Genomic DNA, 20,734 nt, shown 5'->3' with positions numbered 1-20,734 from the left:
AGAAAAATACACAAATAAGGCTAATCTATATATGAAAAAAGATGGGTAGTTCATGGAATTAGCCTTTTTAACTATAGTCACATTCCTCATTTTCCCTGCAAGTGTCTATTGGTTCATAAATATAGAAATGTCTAATATTAGCAATATTCAAAGAATTACACTTTTCAGCAGTAAGAGACCACTTAAAATAATCTACATGAAAAAGTTACAAAGTCTTTCATTTACTGAGTATTACTGAAGCAATGGAAAAATACATAAATCTATATACTGCCATTAAGAGTGTAAAAGAGTAGGAAATTTCTGGAGTATAATTTGATAATACATGTTAAAATATTTTTTATATTAAAATATTTTAAAATAGACTTACTCTTTGACCTCAAAATTCCATGTCTAACAGTTTATTTATTCTAAGGACATAGTTGTAACAGTATATTTGTGTGTGCATACACATACACACACACACACACATCAGCGGGAAGATAAATGCTTTATGATATATATGTGTGTGCTTATATATCATGTGCATGTATGTGTGTGTATATATATATTTGGGCAGCATTTATAAAATAATATTTATAAATAAATGTAAATGATGTAAATAAATAAAATGTAAACAATGCATGATATATCTAAAGAATGTGATGTTATGAAGCTATAATGACAAATTATTTTTTAATAATGTGCCAGTTTATCGGTGATTATAGAATTAAAAGAAGGACATCTATGCTGTTTCTGGGAGACATGACAATTTTTTTTGTCTGTGTGTGTAAACACGTGTAAAATGTGGGAGGGAAAGGAACAAAAATGGTAAAATGTTGAAGTTGAGTGATGAATACATGAGAGTGCATTACACTTATCTTTCTACTTTGTGTGTTGAAAAGTTTCATAGCATTTTTTTAAATACACGAGGTTTCATACCCCTTTTTGGAAGTATAATCCACCCTTGAACAACAGGAGATTGAATTGCAGGGTCCACTTATACAGATCTTTTACCATACAGTTCTGTAAATGTGTTTTCCTTAGGGTTTTCCTAGTAACATTTTCTTTTCCCTAGCTTACTTTAATCCTAAGAACACAGTATATAATACATATTACATACTAAATACCTGTTAATCAACGGCTTATCATTAAGGCTTCAGATCAAGAGTAGGCTATTAGCAGCGAGGCTTCCAGGCAGTTAGAAGTTTGTGGATTTTCCACTATGCAGATGAGAGAGGGGAGCTCTACCCCCCTTCTCCACCTGTTGGACAAGGGTCAGTCTTTGGGTGGTGGAATTGTGGACACTTTTTCTTTTTATCCGTGAATGTATATTACTTAGTAAATATTTAAAAAGTAAAAATGAACAAAAATTAAATCTACAGAAAGACATGTTTTGCTTGTTGTTTCCTCAACACTATGCTCCATCCAAGTGCACCTCCCCTCTCAGTTCCATGTCCCCTGTCAGACCTACTTGCTTTCCAAAGCCAATTCTTCACTTGAGCTAAACACATACAGTGAACTTTTGGTTCAGCATCACTTTGTTCCTGCTGAAGCCATAATACCTACTTCCAGTCTCTTGCTGTTCTGATTCTTGCTATTACCCAGAACTGACAATTAAGTCCCAGCAATTTTCCTGGGCGGAGTTCTTTTTCTCTGTTGTTCTTCTGGTTTGCATCTATGCGTACATAGGCCTACATGTCTATTCTGCTCCTCCTGACCTTAGTCAACCCCTGTCCATTCACACTGCCTCTGGCCTTCTGCTTTGGCCTTTGCCCCTTTTCTCCTTAGATTCATAGCATCATTTGATTTTTCTTCTGGTAATAATCTTCACTAATTTGGTTTGTGCAGTACATTGTTCACATCTGTTCTATATTCCACCCAAACCTATAACCTCCATGGACTACAGAGCTCTTGTGCTGCCCAAGCAGACATGACACAAATCTTAGCAGAGAAGATAAAATCAAGGTGTGTCAGTGCTGAATGATCTGGACTAGAACTTTTTTGGCATTTCTGTATTCTCAGAAATGAGGCATATGACTGGAGGAAAAGCTTGAGTCTGGAGCTAAACCACCTGAACTCAAATCGTGGCTCGGCATCTCAGTAGCTATGAAACCTTAGACACATTAAGTGGCTCAGTGTTACCATCTGTAAAATGGGAGTAGTATTAATGGTGAGGATCAAATGAGCAAGTATACATAACACCATTACAACAGTGCTTGATACACAAACATACTAAACTCGTATTTGTTCTTATTACTAAATCTAATATTTATTATGAACTTCTTTCAACAGGGCAATCACTAAACAAATACTTGTGGGAGAAATTTAAAATAAATGTTCAATAACAAAGGAATAAAACACAAAAGTTATGTCTTGAATGTGTGAATACTTTCACTCCTTTAGTAAATATTGATTGAGCTTCTGTGATGACGAAGCTGCTGTGCTTGATACTGGGCATAGGGCTGAGAACAAGATAAATGAAACCTTTGCCTTATGTCACTTACACTGTAATGGAGCTTACATTCGAACTGATGAATGAACTTATCAGTGGCTTTGAGATGCCAAGGAATGTGATTATAACCTTTGTTCTGAAGTGGCTTTCTCTTTCCCAGTAAAGCCATCTCCCGGTACATTCAAGTATTTTAGAAATTTTGCTTCCATTCTTCTTGACTTTGAAAGGTGATTCATGACTATGAATTTATCAAGTTAAAGTTTGCTTATTAATTTTATCAGATTAGATTCAATTTTAATTATATAAGGGGTTGAACAGAATTAAACACGCTTCACTTCAACATAGCAAATAAAATAATATTACGCTCAAAAAGATATTCAGGGTTTGTTTGGGTTTTTTGTTTTTTGTGTGTTTTTTTACTTCTTTATTTTTTTGAAAGAAAAAATACCTTTATTATTTTTATTATACATTTTTACAATGCCTGCTTGCTGACAAGTTTTCAATAATTCATAAAGGAATAAAATACAAAGGCAATCCAATCCCCTGATTTAAATAACCACCATTGATATTATATGATAGCCTTTTCATGCCTTTTCCATGCATTCATTTGCATATACTTTACATGAATGGGACCTATTATAAAAGAAGTCATCACTAGCTTGCTTTCCTCTTTCCCTTCTTCTTTCACTTTTTGCCTCTATAAAAAATGTTGAAATAACATTACATATGAACATTCTCTATTGTACTTTCATTTCTGTAGGTTAAATTCCAAAAGTAGGATTTTTAGGCCAAAGTATCTATATAGTTTTAATTTTTACTGATAATGCCCAGCTGCTTTCCGGAGTAGCCATATCAACTTAGAGTCCACCAGCACTTTATCAGAGTTCTCATTGCTCCCCCTCTTACTGACACTTGGTATGTTCAGGCTTTAACATTTTTTTTTTTTTAACAATTTAGTTGGTATAATAGTATCTCATTTTAATTTAGATTTACATTTCCCTGATTTTTTCTCCTTTGAAATGCCTTTTCATATTTAGGGATTTTTTGGACATTCAAAATATGAGAGTTTTTGTCTTTAATAAATTCTATAAAATTTCACTATCCCTGCTAATATTGTTTTTATCTTTATTCTGTCTAGAATACTTTTAGATATAGAACTTTACACTTTATCCTCCATGTCACTTAATATTTCTTTCAGATTTTCATTCTTATTTGTCTTTTTGTGATATTTCTGTGTAATCTCTTCAGATACCGGTTCAGTAATTATTTCTTCAGTTATGCCCAAACAAGAATACCATCTCTAAGTTCCTAATTTCAACCTTCAATTGCTTTCTAGTAGGCTTACTTCTTTTTTTCATATTAGCTGCTTCATTTTGATAGAATTTTTGGCATGTTACTTTTAATCTCCTCTTATAATGTTCCATTAAACTCAATGAGCACTTATTTTATATTCTGTATATTTGATCATTCAAAATTGGTGGTCTATATGCATCTGATATTGCAGAGATCTTTTTGTTTATAACTGTAGTATTTTATTGTTATTTATAAAAATGGACTTTAGGTATTCTAGGCATATGTTCATATTATTAGCAAGTAGAGATAATTTGCATTTTCCTGATATTTATACCAGTTATTCCATGTTTTTTGCCTTATCTCATTTACTAATAGCTCCAAAACAATGTTGAGTGCTACTGAAAACATTAGCATCCCTGTCTTCCTTCTAATAGCTTTTCTAGAAAATCATAGATTAAAAGGTGTTAAGTATTTCCCTTACCCAAACTCTCATGAAAAAGACAAGAATGATTGAAAAGACATAAGTATACAAGGATAAAGACAATGTGGAAAGGAAATTACTTTAACACAGTTTTGGAAACTAGGAAGTAGGTGGGTGGCTGGTATACTAGTTTCCAAAGACTGTTTTAAACAATTACAACAAACTCGATGGCTTAAAATAACACATATTTATTCTCTTACACTTCTGAAGGTCAGAAATCCAAAATGGTTTCACTAACCTAAACCAAGGTGCTGACAGGGTCGTGCATCCTTGGAAGGCTCTATGGTAGAGTCTTTTTCCTTATACTTTTGCAGGTTCTAGAGCCACATTATTGGTTCAGGGCCCTACCTTCCATCTTCAAAGCTAGCAGCAAACTATCTTCAAATCTCTCTGTTTCCATTATCTCATTACCTTCTTCCTCTTCTGAGGTCAAAAAATCACTCTCAGCCTCCGCTTACAAGAATACTTGGATTACATTTAGGGACCATCTGTACAAAACAGGTAATTTCCCCATCTCAAGATCCTTAACTGAATCACATCTGCAATGCCCCCTTATGCCATGTAAAGTTACATTCCCAAGTTCCATGGATTAGGTCTTAGATAATCTTTTGAGGCTATTATTCAACCTACCACATGTGGTAGACTTTAGCCCATCAAAGCTGAAAATTACACCTTCAGTAAGGAGGTGAGCAACAGAAGTAAGCAACAGAAACAGGATATTTTGTCCCAGAACCACATTAGTCAACAGTAATTAAAGCTGTCAGCAAGGTACCTCTACAACTGGGGGTTACTGGTGGGGTAGAAATCAGAAACGGTTAGCCATGGAATACATCATTAGATTCCTCAGATCACTTTCCCAAACGTTTACAGTCAGGTCACTTCCCCTGTCTAATGCAGTGGACTCAAGGACACTACACATTGTTAAGGGCAATGACACCACATGAAAAATGAATAGTCATTAATTATCATTGAGGCCAGGATATCTTTTCCCAATGGGCTCCTTAGAAGGCTTATAGAGAGGCTGATATATCCTGGGCTTGAGAATAAATGAATATGCTTTGTGGAAAAGCACAAGGACAACAGAAGAAAGATACTGACCCATGTGAATCTCCCAATAAAACCAAATTAAGTACCACACAGTAGATCCCACCAATGGACAAGACCCACATAATCATACATACCTTTGAACAATTTTTGATGTCTATTTCTTAAATCCTAATGGAAAGTCATATATGACCAGACATTTGAAGAAAGCCTCTAACATAAAGATTAAAGTAAACAATGGGGAAAAAAATCTCAGCAAAGAAGCAAAAGAGCTTTTTTTTTTTAAACTGACACTTTAGATCTCAGAGAGACTAGAATTATTATACTCAAGATGAGAACATGAGGTAATTTTTAAAAATGCCATGCACAGAAAAAAATAAAAATCTTGGAAGGTAAAATTATGACAGTAAAAAAGGAATGTCCAATAGAAAAGTTAAAGACAAAGATGAAGAAACCTCTCAAAAAGCAGGAAAAAGGGGAAAGATTAGCATATTATTCCAGAACTTAAAACACTGAACATTTACAGTTCCAAGAAAAAAAGGTGAGAAAAGATGGAGGAAAGAAAATTATCAGAGAGAAATATTTAAAAATTTTTCCAAGCTGAAGCATATGAATTCATCAAGAGGGATCATCAAGTGCTCAGCATAATGGTTACACAGACATACATAAAAGCATGTAATTGTGAAATTTCAGAATACATGGGGGCATAGAGAAAATTCTAGAAGTTTCCCAAGAGAAATTACAAGAGTCCACATTGCAGAATCAGAATGACATCAGACTTTTCAACAGAAATGCTACAAGCTAGAACACAGTGAAGCAATGCCTTTGAAATTCTCAGGGACATGAATTTCCAACAAAGAATTGTATACGCAGCCAAACTATTAAATTAAGTAGAATAGCCAAAGTTAAAATAGTCAAAATTTCAGTAATCTTACTGCCCATATGCATTCTATCTCAGGAAGCTACAGGAGAATATAATCAATTAAGATGAGGAGGTTAACAAAGAAGGAAGAAAACAGGGGATCCAAGCAACAAAAGATCCAAAAAAAAAAAAAAAAAAAGAAGAGTCCTTACAAAAAATAAATGATCAGATTCCCCAAATTCATGGTGATGAGACATCTAGGACAGTTTTTCTCTACTGAGGGTGACCTGGTCTCTCAGGGGACATGTAACAATTTTTGGAGACAATTTATTATCACAGGTTGGGCAGTGGGGAGAGTGCTACTGGCATCTAGTGGATAGAGGCCAGAGATGCTGCTCCACATCCTACACTGTACAGGGACAACCCCCTACAACAAATAATTATCCAACCCCAAATGTCGATAGCACTGAGGAAGTTGAGAAATTCAGTTCTAGGGTAATAGCTGTGCAGCAGGGCGAAACAGGAACCAGTACAGCTTAAACAGATTCTAGATTCATTCTGTGGTCAATTCAGAACCACCGACATCTTAGAACTAAGCCTCAAAAAGTATCTTTTAACAGACAGACAAAATTATGATATAATGAGAGCAGTGTGGTCATAGAGGCAGGCGGAAAGTGCTTGACACAACTGAGCCATTTTCCTGGACTCTAATTGCTATACTACTAATTTTTTGCCTAATATAAAAGACCCCCCAAGATTTGCCAGGAACTCACATTGCAACTTTATCTGCTGTCAGTCTTCTCTCCCATACAATGTGATTTTTTTGAACGTACATCAATTGAGTTCTCCATTCATTGCTCATACTGTTCTTTCCTCTTTCATTTCTCTATCCACCTTGTTCTCCCAAGGGAATTCATTATCACCACCCAAAACTGAGCTCCAAAAGTTAATAAAGTGGCAATCAATTAAAAAATAAAATGGCTCCTAAATATCAATGCATTCTTAATTAATTTTAAATACATATTAATCATTTAAACAATTAGTTTATATATTATTTAAGGTGATTCCAACTACTGTAATCAACAAGCTCCAAAACATAGAATAGCTCAAGCATAATAGAAGTTTTTTGCTCACTCTCATAAAATCCAAATTTCAAATTAGTAGGTGCCTTTCCTCTCAGAAGTAATTTAGAGTTCCAGGCACCTTCTATTGCATAGTTCCTCCTTCTTGGCTGCTAATTGTAATGTGTTCATCAGCATTAAATGGGTAAGTGGGTAAAAGTATGAATAATATATAGGAGGTCTTTATGGTCCAGGCCTGTACATGACATACATCACTTTCACTTACTCTGCATTGGCTAAACCTCAGCCCTATGGCTGCACACACTGCAAGGAAGGCTGGGAAATATCAACCTGCATGCTTAAAAACAAATGGCTGGTTAGTAGATAACCAATCTCTGCCATGGTGTGGTTCTGCAAACTTTTCTACTACTGTTCAGAAACAAAGTAAAAGGAGATTTGGTTATTTGTAATATATATATATATATATATATATATATATATATATATATATATATATATATATATATTAATAAATTATCACATGGCTATTGAAATTCTACAGCAGAATTCCAGTGAACGGAAACATTAAGATAGAAACATTCAGGAATATAGGAAAAGTCCCTGAATTGCAAAGAATAAAATAAAGAAGTTCAGATGAACAGATAGTGTCAATTACATCAAGGGTAATTGTGAAGAAACGGCACCATGCTGCCGTTCTGCCTGGGCTGTGGAAAAAGGCTGATTGTGGAGCAGGGACAGCGCTGCCACCGCTGCCCCTGCAACACGTGCCCTGAGACGTGTCCTACATCATGCACAAGGTAACAAATCGGAAGTACCCAAAGCTGGAACAAGTGGATGATGTGCTTGCTGGAGCAGCTGCCTGGGAGAATGTTGACTCTACTGCAGACTCAGGTCCTAAATGTGAACATCTTCTTGCCTATTTCATGTGGTTGTAGATCTGCTCTGCAAAAGAGCAGATGACCACCTTCTACAAATGCTGCAATGCTCCGTGTGGACACCACTGGAGGGACTAGGGCCAGGCTGGCCCATCTGTGTCAGTGTCTGTTTACCTTGTTCCCCAGGGTGGATTTCCAACATGGGAGTGTGAACATTGTGTCCTGACAGTCTTTGCTGGTGTGGCAGAAAGCGAACCCTTTCAGGGTAGCTGGCCAGGGTGTCAGCAAATGCAGCCCATCTGCCAATCAGTGGATGAGCTCATTCATGGTGGGGGGGGGTGTTTGTGGGTGGGGAAGGGTATCCATAATGCAGTGCACTGTTTAATGTCCTGCTCATTTGTTTTTACCCGTATTAGGTAATTGACATTCTCTCACCATCAACCCTCTTAAATATTTACCCCAATTGCACAATAAAGTAAAATTTTATAACTTAAAAAAAAAGAAAGGAAAAGAAATGGTGGAGAGCAAGGAGGTAAACATTGCCATAACGGGCAAAGAGAATGCTGCTCTTTTTCCTGTGAGTCAGGAGAAGAAAAGCTCTGTTGGTCATTTAAGAAACTGGAAAGCCAATTCTGCCAAGGAGGTTGAAAAGATGCAAAGATGGCTATGAAAAAACTGAAATGCTGAAGGGAAATTTTCTTAATACCTTAGGGATTTCTTCATATGGAGTGGAGTGGGTAAGTTGAACTGTACACAAAAGGCTTGCAGAGCTGGGTAGGTGAGGATTTGTGTGTGTGAGGATCTTATTAAGGTGATCATGGGATCTTTTATTATGACCTTTGTGCTGGTATTGAGTTCTTACAACACCATGTGGAGATGGGTGCTACTATGTTGGGTGGTTTTTTTGGGGTGTTGTTGTTGTTGTTTGCAGGAAGTCACTTGCCACGTGTCACAGAGGTAGATAAGAGTTTGGGCTAAAATTGGAATCTTGGTCAGGTTACCTCCAGGGTCCCTGAAACATTTACTCAAAATCACTGCTATCATTTGTTGTTGTTGCTTATCTGTTGGTCTGTTTGTTTTTTTCTTAATCAAGTCTACCAGTTAAGTTATAGTAACATTATACTTCAATGTTTACATTTAAGTAAACATGCTTGCAATGTTTAATCAATTTTTTACACTATAAATTATTTTTCAGTGTTCATTAAAATAGTGATTATCAATCTGATAGCCAAAAACAAATGCAGGGCTTTGGAGATAATTTTGAAGAAAAACAGGAACAATTAAATAGAAAATAAGTTAAATGGTTTCTTGAAGTTATTTCTAGTTCTAGCATCCTATTTTTAAATTAAGATTTTTAAGCAAAAATAGGTCTTTAAAACTTCTCTTAGCAAATTTAATTTAGAATAGCGGTCAAACACCATATAAGTTGTGAATTTTTAAATCTCCACTAGAAATAGAAACTACTACCAACCTTAATTTTACAAAGTGTCCTGAGAATTCTCATTAGGATACATATTTATTAAAATGAATTTTTATGAATCAATTAATTTGGGAAAGTGTCACAACTAACATCTAATTGCTACTATGTACTTAGAAATGTTAGCTCTTTCTTTCCTTTTACAAATCATGTTAGCAAAATGTCAGTAGACAAATACATATTTAAGAAACTCTATACTCTAATTAAGGAAATTGGAATTTAAATAAAGTGAGTCTCCCAAGCATCTCATATTTAGAATATCCTTTCACCTTGAGAACTACAAAAATAAGGGTAGTTATTTGAAATGCTTGGAATATATGCCCGCCGCTCCCACTGCTCAGCTAACAAACTTCCTTCATATTGGAATTTAAATGTCCTTTCAGTGAAATCTTTCCTGACTGCCCCCCCCCTCCCCGAGAATATCAGGTAAATGCTGCCAGGATTCTGAAAAAGATTTAGAGGAAAGAGTATCAGGATTGTTTATCAGTGTCTTCTGTGAACACAGATAAAATGGATTTACTTAACTAGTTTTTGCTTGTATTATAATAACTTCTTTTTTTTTTAGGGAGAGGGTATATATAGTTTTTGAACCTAACATTTTTCCTCTATACTTAGCAAGTTTTCTCTCCTTCAAAACACAAATGACACTGCAAATGCCAGAGATTTCAGGATACCATCCTAATTTAATTGCATAAACACAAGTCAACCCTATCTAGCCCTGCTGCCCTTTCCAACTCAACTTGCCCTATCTCTTGACATTTCTTATGTTTCTGCTAAAATGTTGCTATACGATCATGCATTTCATTGCTTTTGCTTAATCATAGCTTAAAGGAGGTCATTTTGTCATGAAATCACTAAAAAGTCATCTCCATATGTATATACACCTGATTTTATTGAGTGTATGACATCATTTAACTCTAGATTTTGATTGTGGTTAAAGAGAAATGTCTGAGATTCTCTTGTATGAGTTCTTCCAGTTGTCAGGGTAAACACCCTTATATTACAAATTCTTTAGTAATAGGAAGAACCTTTTCCTTGCCCAGAGCCTGACACAAAATAGACAATCAGAGGAATTTGTTGCATGACCAGGTCAAGTAGATCAATGGCTTAATTAATAAAGCAGAGTATTCTTTTCTTTGCTATTCTTACTAATATGTTGCTTTTATTAAGTACAAAATTCTTTCAAATGAGATTTTCCATTTTGACTAGCCGTTTTGTACATCACTGTAAATAAGACATAACTTTATTTCAATAATACCTACTCTCCTAAAGCTATTTCAAAAAATAGAAACAGAAGGAAAGCTACCAAACTCATTCTATGAGGCCAATATTACCTTGATCCCCAAACCAGGCAAAGACCCCCTCAAAAAGGAGAATTACGGACCGATTTCCCTAATGAATATGGACGCCAAAATCCTCAACAAGATACTTGCTAATAGAATCCAACAGTACATTAAAAGGATTATCCATCACGATCAAGTGGGATACATACCTGGGATGCAAGCGTGGTTCAATATTCACAAATCAATCAGCGTGATACATCATATCAACAAGAAAAGACTCAGGAACCATATGATCCTCTCAACTGATGCCGAAAAAGCATTTGACAAAATACAGCATCCTTTCCTGATTAAAACCCTTCAGAGTGTAGGAATAGAGGGTACATTTCTCAATCTCAGAAAAGATATCTATGAAAAGCCTACTGCAAATATTATTCTCAATGGGGAAAAGCTGGAAGCCTTTCCCTTAAGATCAGGAACTCGACAAGGATGCCCACTCTCGCCACTATTATTCAACATAGTACTAGAAGTCCTTGCAACAGCAATCGGACGACAAAAAGGGATCAAAGGTATCCAAATCGGCAAAAAGAAGTCAAACTGTCTCTCTTCGCAGATGACATGATACTCTATATGGAAAACCCAAAAGAATCCACTCCCAAACTATTAGAAGTTATAGAGCAATTCAGTAATGTGGCGGGATACAAAATCAATAATCAGAAATCAGTTGCATTTCTATACACGAATAACGAGACTGAAGAAAGAGAAATTAGGGAATCCATCCCATTTACAATAGCACCAAAAACCATATGTTACCTTGGAATTAACTTAACCAGAGATGTAAAGGACCTATATTCTAGAAACTATAAATCACTCTTGAAAGACATTGAGGAAGACATAAAAAGATGGAAAAAATATTCCATGCTCATGGATCGGAAGAATTAACATAGTTAAAATGTCCATGCTACCCAGAGCAATCTACACTTTCAATGCTATCCCGATCAAAATACCGAGGACATTTTTCAAAGAACTGGAACAGAGAGTCCTTAAATTTGTATGGAAACAGAAAAGGCCCCGAATTTCCAAGGAACTGCTGAAAAGGAAAAACAACGCTGGGGGCATCACAATACCGGATTTCGAGCTGTACTACAAAGCTGTGATCACAAAGACAGCATGGTACTGGCACAAAAACAGACACATAGAACAATGGAACAGAAGAGAGAACCCAGAAATGGACCCTCAGCTCTTTGGGCAACTAATCTTTGATAAAGCAGGAAAAAACATCCGGTGGAAAAAAGACAGTCTCTTCAATAAATGGTGCTGGGAAAATTGGACAGCTACATGCAAAAGAATGAAACTTGACCACTCTCTCACACCATACACAAAGATAAACTCCAAATGGATGAAAGACCTCGATGTGAGACAGGAATCCATCAAAATTCTAGAGGAGAACATAGGCAGCAACCTCTATGACATCGGCCACAGCAACCTTTTTCATGACACATCTCCAAAGGCAAGAGAAACAAAAGATAAAATGAACTTATGGGACTTCGTCAAGATAAAAAGCTTCTGCACAGCCAAGGAAACAGTCAAAAAAACTAAGAGGCAGCCCACGGAATGGGAGAATATATTTGCAAATGACACTACAGATAAAGGACTGGTATCCAAGATCTACAAAGAACTTCTCAAACTCAATACACGAGAAACAAATAAACAAATCAAAAAATGGGCAGAAGATAGGAACAGACACTTTTCCAATGAAGACATACAAATGGCTAACAGACACATGAAAAAATGTTCAAAATCATTAGCCATCAGGGAAATTCAAATCAAAACCACATTGAGATACCACCTTACGCCAGTTAGAATGGCAAAAATAGACAAGGCAAGAAACAACAATTGTTGGAGAGGATGTGGAGAAAGGGGATCCCTCCTACATTGTTGGTGGGAATGCAAGTTGGTACAGCCACTCTGGAAAACAGTGTGGAGGTCCCTTAAAAAGTTAAAAATTGAGCTACCCCTATGACCCAGCCATTGCACTACTGGGTGTTTACCCCAAAGATACAGACGTAGTGAAGAGAAGGGCCATATGCACCCCAATGTTCATAGCAGCAATGTCCACAATAGCTAAATCATGGAAGGAGCCGAGATGCCCTTCAACAGATGACTGGATTAAGAAGCTGTGGTCCATATACAATGGAATATTACTCAGCTATCAGAAAGAACGAATTCTCAACATTTGCAGCAACATGGACGGCACTGGAGGAGATAATGCTAAGTGAAATAAGTCAAGCAGAGAAAGACAATTATCATATGATTTCTCTCATCTATGGAACATAAGAACTAGGATGATCGGTAGGGGAAGAAAGTGATAAAGAAGGGGGGGTAATCAGAAGGGGGAATGAACCATGAGAGACTATGGACTATGAGAAACAAACTGAGGGCCTCAGAGGGGAGGGGGGCGGGGTATTGGGATAGACCGGTGATGGGTAGTAAGGAGGGCACGTATTGCATGGTGCACTGGGTGTTATACGCAACTAATGAATCATCGAACTTTACATCGGAATCCGGGGATGTACTGTATGGTGACTAACACGATATAATAAAAAATCATTTTAAAAAAAATACCACTGCCAATGAAAGAAAAAAATCTTGAGAAAATGTGAAGATGGCTTACCTGTAGAAGAGAAAAGATAAGAATTAAGAGTGGATTTCTAATCAGAAACCATTCAAATAAAAAGAGCATGGAGCGAATTATTTAAAGGGTTGAAAGAACACACACACAAATACATACACACAATCTAGAATTTTATATCGAGTGAAATTATCCTTCAAAAGTGAATGGCACCAATAAAAAAAGTGAGTAAGAAACAAAGATTTTCTCCAAAAAACAAACAAACAACAACAAAAAACTAAGATAATTCATCACCAGAAGACTGGCCCTGCAAGAAATGCTAAAAGATGCTTCTCAGAAAAAAGAAAAACAAGTTCAGAAACTTGGATTTACATAAATAAAGTCCACTGAAGAAGGAACAAATTAAGGTAAAATATTTTATCTTATTTTTGATTGATCTAAGGTAATTAATGATATAGTTGAAATAATATCTATCATCATTTGTAACTATTCACTATTCACGGCAATTGCAAACATATGATGTTCTTATAGGGGAAAATCTGCAAAAATTTAGAAGCCATACTAAGACTGGGCCCCCAGGAGTTTCTTACTCTCACTGCAGCCCACACTTGGTATCCAGCAATCCACTACCATCCATGTGCCTAAAACTCTATAGCTCCAGAAGACTTTGCTCTGGGTAGCACATCTCAGTTGCCTTGTGCTTCTCTATGTGCCTGTCTCTCCAGATTTCACAGTGGCAATTAGCCCTATGACCTCGGTTTTCTATAATGCCCAGGACAAGTAATTAATTTTGAGTTTTTTAAACTTTTTTTCTTGTTATACTTACAGGTGTGGTGAGTTCCAAACTCTCTATATGCCAGAGCTGAGCAAAAAAATAAATATTTGCATTTTAAGAACTATTTGTTTTTTTTAATGTATATTTAGACAAGATAGAATACAAAATAAAGCAATATATGTTTCTACATACTCATAGTCTGTCTTAATATTATCAGCATAAATCCAGGCCTTTGAAATATATATATACTTTGTCCTGGGTAAAGGTTACTTAGGGTTTTGTGGTTTGTTTGTTTGTTTTGTAATGAATCATTCATCTTTACAAAAAAAAAAAAAAAGACATAACTTTATTTCAATCCCTGTCCAGTCCAAAAATCAATGTTTTAATAGAAAAGGCGCTGAACATTAAACAATCTCTAAGAAGGGTCTACTTTTGTTTGAATTAATGCAAAGGCCATGAGAATCTGACATCTTGATCCATCTGGCCAGACATAAATGTCCTTATAATGATACTCTGGAAAGTTACTTTTGAAATCCCATTTGGTTAGACTGTGTAATGAGAGTGGCACCAAGGGTTGCAGGCTGTATCACATCCCCACTCCCCAGAGATGGATCATCTTTTGAAGCATTTGAAAACTTAAAAATAGACTCTTATATAGAATTGTATTACCCCATCTCATGTCCTTTTCCAAAGACTGTAAGCTGCTGAGGAAATTTTGTGGAAGTCTTTTCATCTGATTTGTGTGTAATAAATTGAGACTGGAAGCGCCTCTGCAATTGTTAGGGAAAACACTGCCCACTCAATGGTTAGAACTCAAACCAGATACCCAGAATGATTCACTGCTATTTTCATCTATAAAATACTAGCGAGGTAACTGGGTGTGAAACATTAATATCTTTTGCTATTTCTAATCAGCACTTGAACCCATGTTCAAGGAGAAGGCACAGACGGGAGGGAGAGACAGAAACTGGTCCACTTATCACCCTCCTGAGCTGTGCGGTCTACAGTTAAATACTTCAGTTTATTTCCTCTGCAAATCAATTTGACACAGCTGAAGTCTGGTGCATTCCCTTGCCTATTCAATTATTTCTTTAGAACCCAAACTCAAAGATAAGCACTCTTGGAAAAAAACAGCTAAACAAATCCATCGTCCGCATTACATCAAACTCTTTCAGAGAGAAAATGCAGTCGACAGAGATCATCCTACTGAGTTGCCGATGTCTAAAATGTCACTCCTACAGGACATTTCCCTCCAGGACAGATTTTGGTTTTGCTTTCCCAGATACCTTCTTTGGCCCTAGTGGTCTAGAGGCATTTTAAATCAAGGCAACATCTGTGCTGAAAGGGGGCAATGGTGACACCCTCTTACAAGGGGAGCATGAGGGAGATCCATAAGCAATTCTAATAAATGGAAAGTCCAGCTAGAAGCCTCAGGCTGGAATGAATTTTACTCTCTGCTGTGTCAGCCAAAGGCTGTGTAGCTTCAGTGAGCTCTATTTTTGGAATCATAGAGCCGATTGCTAAAATCATGAGGTTATCTTACCAACTGTACTAAAATTTCCATTCCTTGTATCACTCTGAAGCTGGTTGCCCTTAAAACATAGCAAGGATATTTGTTTGGCAAAAGCCAACAGAATATTGGTTATGGACAATGAAACTATTTTGCAAACAAAGGAATATATTGAATAACATCAGGGGAACCAGGTGAAATTTTTGGTTATTCTGTTTTTTGAGTTATGATTAGGGCACAAACAGAGTTTACATCCTGGCTGCCTGATTTGTAACCTAAGGAGTCTTCTGTTTACCATCTTTGTGTTTTAAGGTCTTCGTGACAAAATGGGATAGTATATCACTTCAAGAGGTTACCACAAAGATGAAATGAGGCAAAGCATGTAACACATTTGCAGGCTACCTGACATACATAAAGCACTAAAAAAAAAAAAAAAAAAAAAAAAAAAAAAAAAACCAAACACTAGGTCTCATCTCTTCCTCCTTTGTTGAGTAATCATGGCTTACACTCAAAAGAGCTCCTTATTGGCAAGGAGATTTCTGAAGTCATTTATCATTTTTAATGGTGCTGCTTAGTTTGTCTCTAGTGTTTTCTTCTTGGTTATCCTATTGTGCAGTCCTAGTAGATCAAAATAACACAATGCTTAGATTATTCTTACTTTGACATTTTGATATAGTTCCAACCAAATATTTGAAGTAATGGGAGGATCTAAATTCACCATTAAATTAACCATTAAGGGGCCACCTGGGTAGCTCAGTTGGTTGAGTGTCCGACTCATGGTTTCAGCTCAGGTCATGGTCTCAGGGTCATGAGATTGAGACCCATATTGGGCTCTGTGCTCAGCGTGGAGTCTGCTTGAGATTCTCTCTCTCCCCCTCTACTCCCCCCCACCTGCACTATCTCTCTAAAATAAACATTTTTTTTTTTTTTTTTACAAAGTTAAGCATGAAAGTCTCTCAGAGTCTCTGAACTCCAGGAAACAGAGGGTTACAGGAGGGACAGGGGTGGGGGGATGGGGTAGCTGGGTGATGGGTATTAAGAAGGGCATGTGTTGTGATGAGCACTGGGTGTTATACACAACTACTGAATGGTTGAACACTACATCAAAAACTAATGATGTACTATATGTTGGCTAACTGAACATAATAAAAAAAATTAACCATTAGAACACTGTACGGTGACTAACATAATAAAAAAATTAAAAAAAATAAAGTCCAGTAGTATATAGTTCAGAAAAACAACAACAATAACAACAACAACAAAACACACAGTAGATTAAAAATCAGGCTGCCTTGGGGTGCCTGGGTGGCTCAGTCGTTAAGTGTCTGCCTTCGGCTCAGGACATGATCCCCGTGTTCTGGGATCGAGCCCCGCATCAGGCTCCTCCGCTGGGAGCCTGCTTCTTCCTCTCCTACTCTCCCTGCTTGTGTTCCCTCTCTCACTGGCTGTCTCTATCTCTGTGCAATAAATAAATAAAATCTTTAAAAAAAAAATCAGGCTGCCAGTCTAGTCCATTGTGTATAGTATTTTGGAATTTATAAGTTATTTTACAGAAAGCTGTTTGTCATTTGATTCTTATAACACTATGAGGTTATGTGGGTACTTCCCCCCTAGAGTAAGTAAATTGAGGATCCCAGTGATAAAATCACTTATTTAAGGACACTAAATTTATATATTTATATATATATAAATATATATATGTACAAACACTATATATATACACATATATATACAAAATATATACACATATATATACAAAATATATACGAAAAACACATATATATATATATATACAAAAATATATATATAAATATATATATGTACAAACACTAAGTTATAAAGACAGGACTAGAAACTTAAGTCCCCTAAATTAAAAAACAAAAACAAAAACAAAAACATTTTGTGTGTTCCCTCATAGCATATAATACATCTTCCTATCTACCTGGGTTACCTGGAGCAGGTCACATGATCTTTCTGTATCTCAAGGAGGAATAATTATACCTGACTATTTCACCAGAGTATTAGAGGATAAATGAAGATAAGGTATATGAAAAATTTTGAAAAACTTCCCATGACCTCATTCTGACACTCTGGAAGATAATATGCATTTGACGTATTTTTATCATATATTTAGCATATGATGAAGAATAGGTCAGCTGTTTTTTGAAACTAAATTCTAAGTGGTAAAAGAGTGTGCAGCTATAAACTCTCCTATAAATTATGCTTGTGATTATGAAAGAAATGATAGAGATCCTACGGAAACATGTGTATCAGACGTCTATTGCTGCTAAACAGCTGTGTCAGTCAGGGCTCTCCAAAGAAAGAGAACCAAGAAGAGATACCTAGATATATTTAAGAGTACAGAATACTAGTAGTCACCAATTTATCCAAAATTGTAAAGCCTCTATTCTCCTTTCTCCCCCTTTCTATTCACTCCTGTGAATTGTGTGGTTACTCCATTTCTCATGCTGTCACATTTTACTTAAGATTAGTCCAAAGTGGTACAAATCAAGACATGTTCTTAACATTTTTCATTGCCTAGAGTAAAAAGTAGAGCTACATACCTATTTAAAGCATTTAACATTCCAGCATTTTTCCGTAATTTTTGAGGTTGGGGGTGAGGGGAATGAGGGTGAGAATTGGAAAGAATACTTACAAACATCCTCAGTAGCCACCTTAGAAAATCTGTGTTTAAACTTATGCTACGTATTTTATTAGAAGGGCTACACTGGAAATTTTACTTATTATTTCCTTATAACTACAGTTCTCTTATATGGGCAATATTAAGTTTGCTAATTAATCATGTTTTATAAACTGAATATTTAGAGTTAAACATTTACATGTATCTGCATATATTTATATATACTAATTTATGAATGTGTATCAATATTATATACATAAACACATATAAATACATACAGTTTTTAGAATACAATACGTCAGACATTTTGGAAATGTATTAAAATATAGTACCTTATTTAATATAAATGAATATATAAATATAAATAAATAAGTTTCCCAAATACAAGAGCCATTGAGAAATGTAGTAATTGAAAAACTCCCCCAAATTAAAAATTGCAAGGAGTGTCTTGAATGCTACATTGGGAGTGCCAGTAAATACAAGAAGCAATGGTAATGCTACATGATCTCTTTCATGTACTTTCCTCACATAGCCCTTTAAAAAAATTTTTTTTTCTGAGGCAGGCTAAGAGCTTTTGATCAAACACTTTATTCTAAATTTAATTATTTTTAAAAGCCAAAAACTTTCACTTAGAAATTCCCTAACTCGGTTTCCCTAATGAACATTTAGATGCGTACAAAGTTAAAGATTTTTTTTAAACTTTTTAAAAAACATTTTCCCCATAGCTCTTAAATTGAGAAAATTTAGGAAAATGTGACTTATCATACTTTTTCTTTTGAGGATTTTATTTATTTATTTGAGAGAGAGGGAGAGAGACAGCCAGCGAGAGAGGAAACACAAGGAAGGGGAGTGGGAGAGGAAGAAGCAGGCTCTTAGCAGAGGAGCCTGATGTGGGGCTCGATCCCAAAACGCTGGGATCACGTCCTGAGCGGAAGGCAGACACTTAACGACTGAGCCACCCAGGCGCCCCATGTATTCTTTACAACTCAAAAATACATATATCCATTTGTCCAAGACTCAAAAAAACCAAAAACGCAACAATAACTCTGACCTCAAACTGAGCTTAGGCAGTTTGATTCCTAAAGAAATCTGAGGGGAAAATAGGAGATGATTACATTTGGATAGAAAATAAGAATGAGTATTGCTCAACACATTTTTTTTTTGTAGCCCCAAATTTCTAAATGGCTAATATCAATCTGAACTGTTGAATTTCTCTTAATTATGCAAGTGAGCTTTTAAAACTCTTGATAACAAAGAAAAATCCTGGAGTAGTTAAACTTCTAAGGGCTTTGGAGGATGCAGAGCTGGGGAGAGGTCCCAGTCAGGCCAAGAGTACAGTCTGCAAAGTAAACCCCAGCCGTGGTGGTGCATCAACCCAGGAGGATTCTGAGGCATCAAACAGAAATATATGTAAGGAGGGGCACCTGGGTGGCACAGCGGTTGGGCGTCTGCCTTCGGCTCAGGGCGTGATCCCGGCGATCTGGGATCGAGCCCCACATCAGGCTCTTCTGCTATGAGCCTGTTTCTTCCTCTCCCACTCCCCCTGCTTGTGTTCCCTCTCTCGCTGGCTGTCTCTATCTCTGTTGAATAAATAAATAAAATCTTTAAAAAAAAAAAAAAAAAAAGAAATATATGTAAGGAAAAAAAAAAAAAAAACAAAACCAAGAAGTATATGTAAAGGAATTCAGTGCTGCAGTTTAAGAGGAAAAGAAGTTCAAATAAGGAAAGCAACATTGCAAACGGGATGGATGAAGAAGTCATGAGAATTCCTTAAATATTCAAGAAAAGTTACTGCAATTGGAGAGTGCAGAGCTGCTCTCAGGCATCTCACAGGCAGAGGACAGTGAGACTGATAATGAGCCCCAAATGAAAGAAGTCCCTTGTACGAATGTAGGGCCCTCTTGTGAAGTTCTGGACCAACAATCGTTCCTGCACAACCAGGCTATCAGTTAGGGAATACAGATCTCATCATCATTCTTTACACTGGAAAATGTTGCCTTTCTGTTTGGAATAGAAGTTCTTTTGTTTGTGTGCACAAGTGTTAGCCTTAAGTAAGCATTCAGGTAATTAAAGGTTGCATAGCATATTCAGGGTATTTTTAATAATCTATTGCTTCTAAGTACCTTAGTGAAGCAGAAGGGTAAATGTTCAAGGAAGTTGATGGAAATTGGGGTTTTTCTGGGTGTTTTATTAAAAAACTAACAAAAGAAAAGTAAGATTTGAAAAATGATCTAGCTTCCCTGCTACAGAAATCGCTATCTGAAGGTTGTCCAAAATGAGGAACCCAAAGAAGATGTGTGCTGGGCTGAATTAATGTGAATCAAATGGTAAAAAATAGACAAGAATAAGAA

At 36.2% G+C, this 20,734-nt stretch overlaps 1 long non-coding RNA gene and 1 pseudogene across 1 annotated transcript in view; one reads left to right on the top strand and one right to left on the bottom strand.

Moving 5' to 3' along the window:
- LOC148110393 (uncharacterized) overlaps positions 1-20,734 on the bottom strand; it is a 122,050-nt gene that overhangs the window by 95,541 nt on the left and 5,775 nt on the right. The window lies entirely within an intron of this gene.
- LOC123789587 (DNA-directed RNA polymerase III subunit RPC10 pseudogene) lies at positions 7,878-8,206 on the top strand (annotated as a pseudogene).

The sequence above is a fragment of the Ursus americanus genome, chromosome 3 (assembly GCF_024610735.1).
Source record: "Ursus americanus isolate L20-20 chromosome 3, mUrsAme1.1.p, whole genome shotgun sequence".
In the NCBI taxonomy this organism is placed as follows: Eukaryota; Metazoa; Chordata; class Mammalia; order Carnivora; family Ursidae; genus Ursus; species Ursus americanus.
Note: the sequence above shows the minus strand (reverse complement) of the source record. Positions and strands in the feature narration are given on the sequence as shown.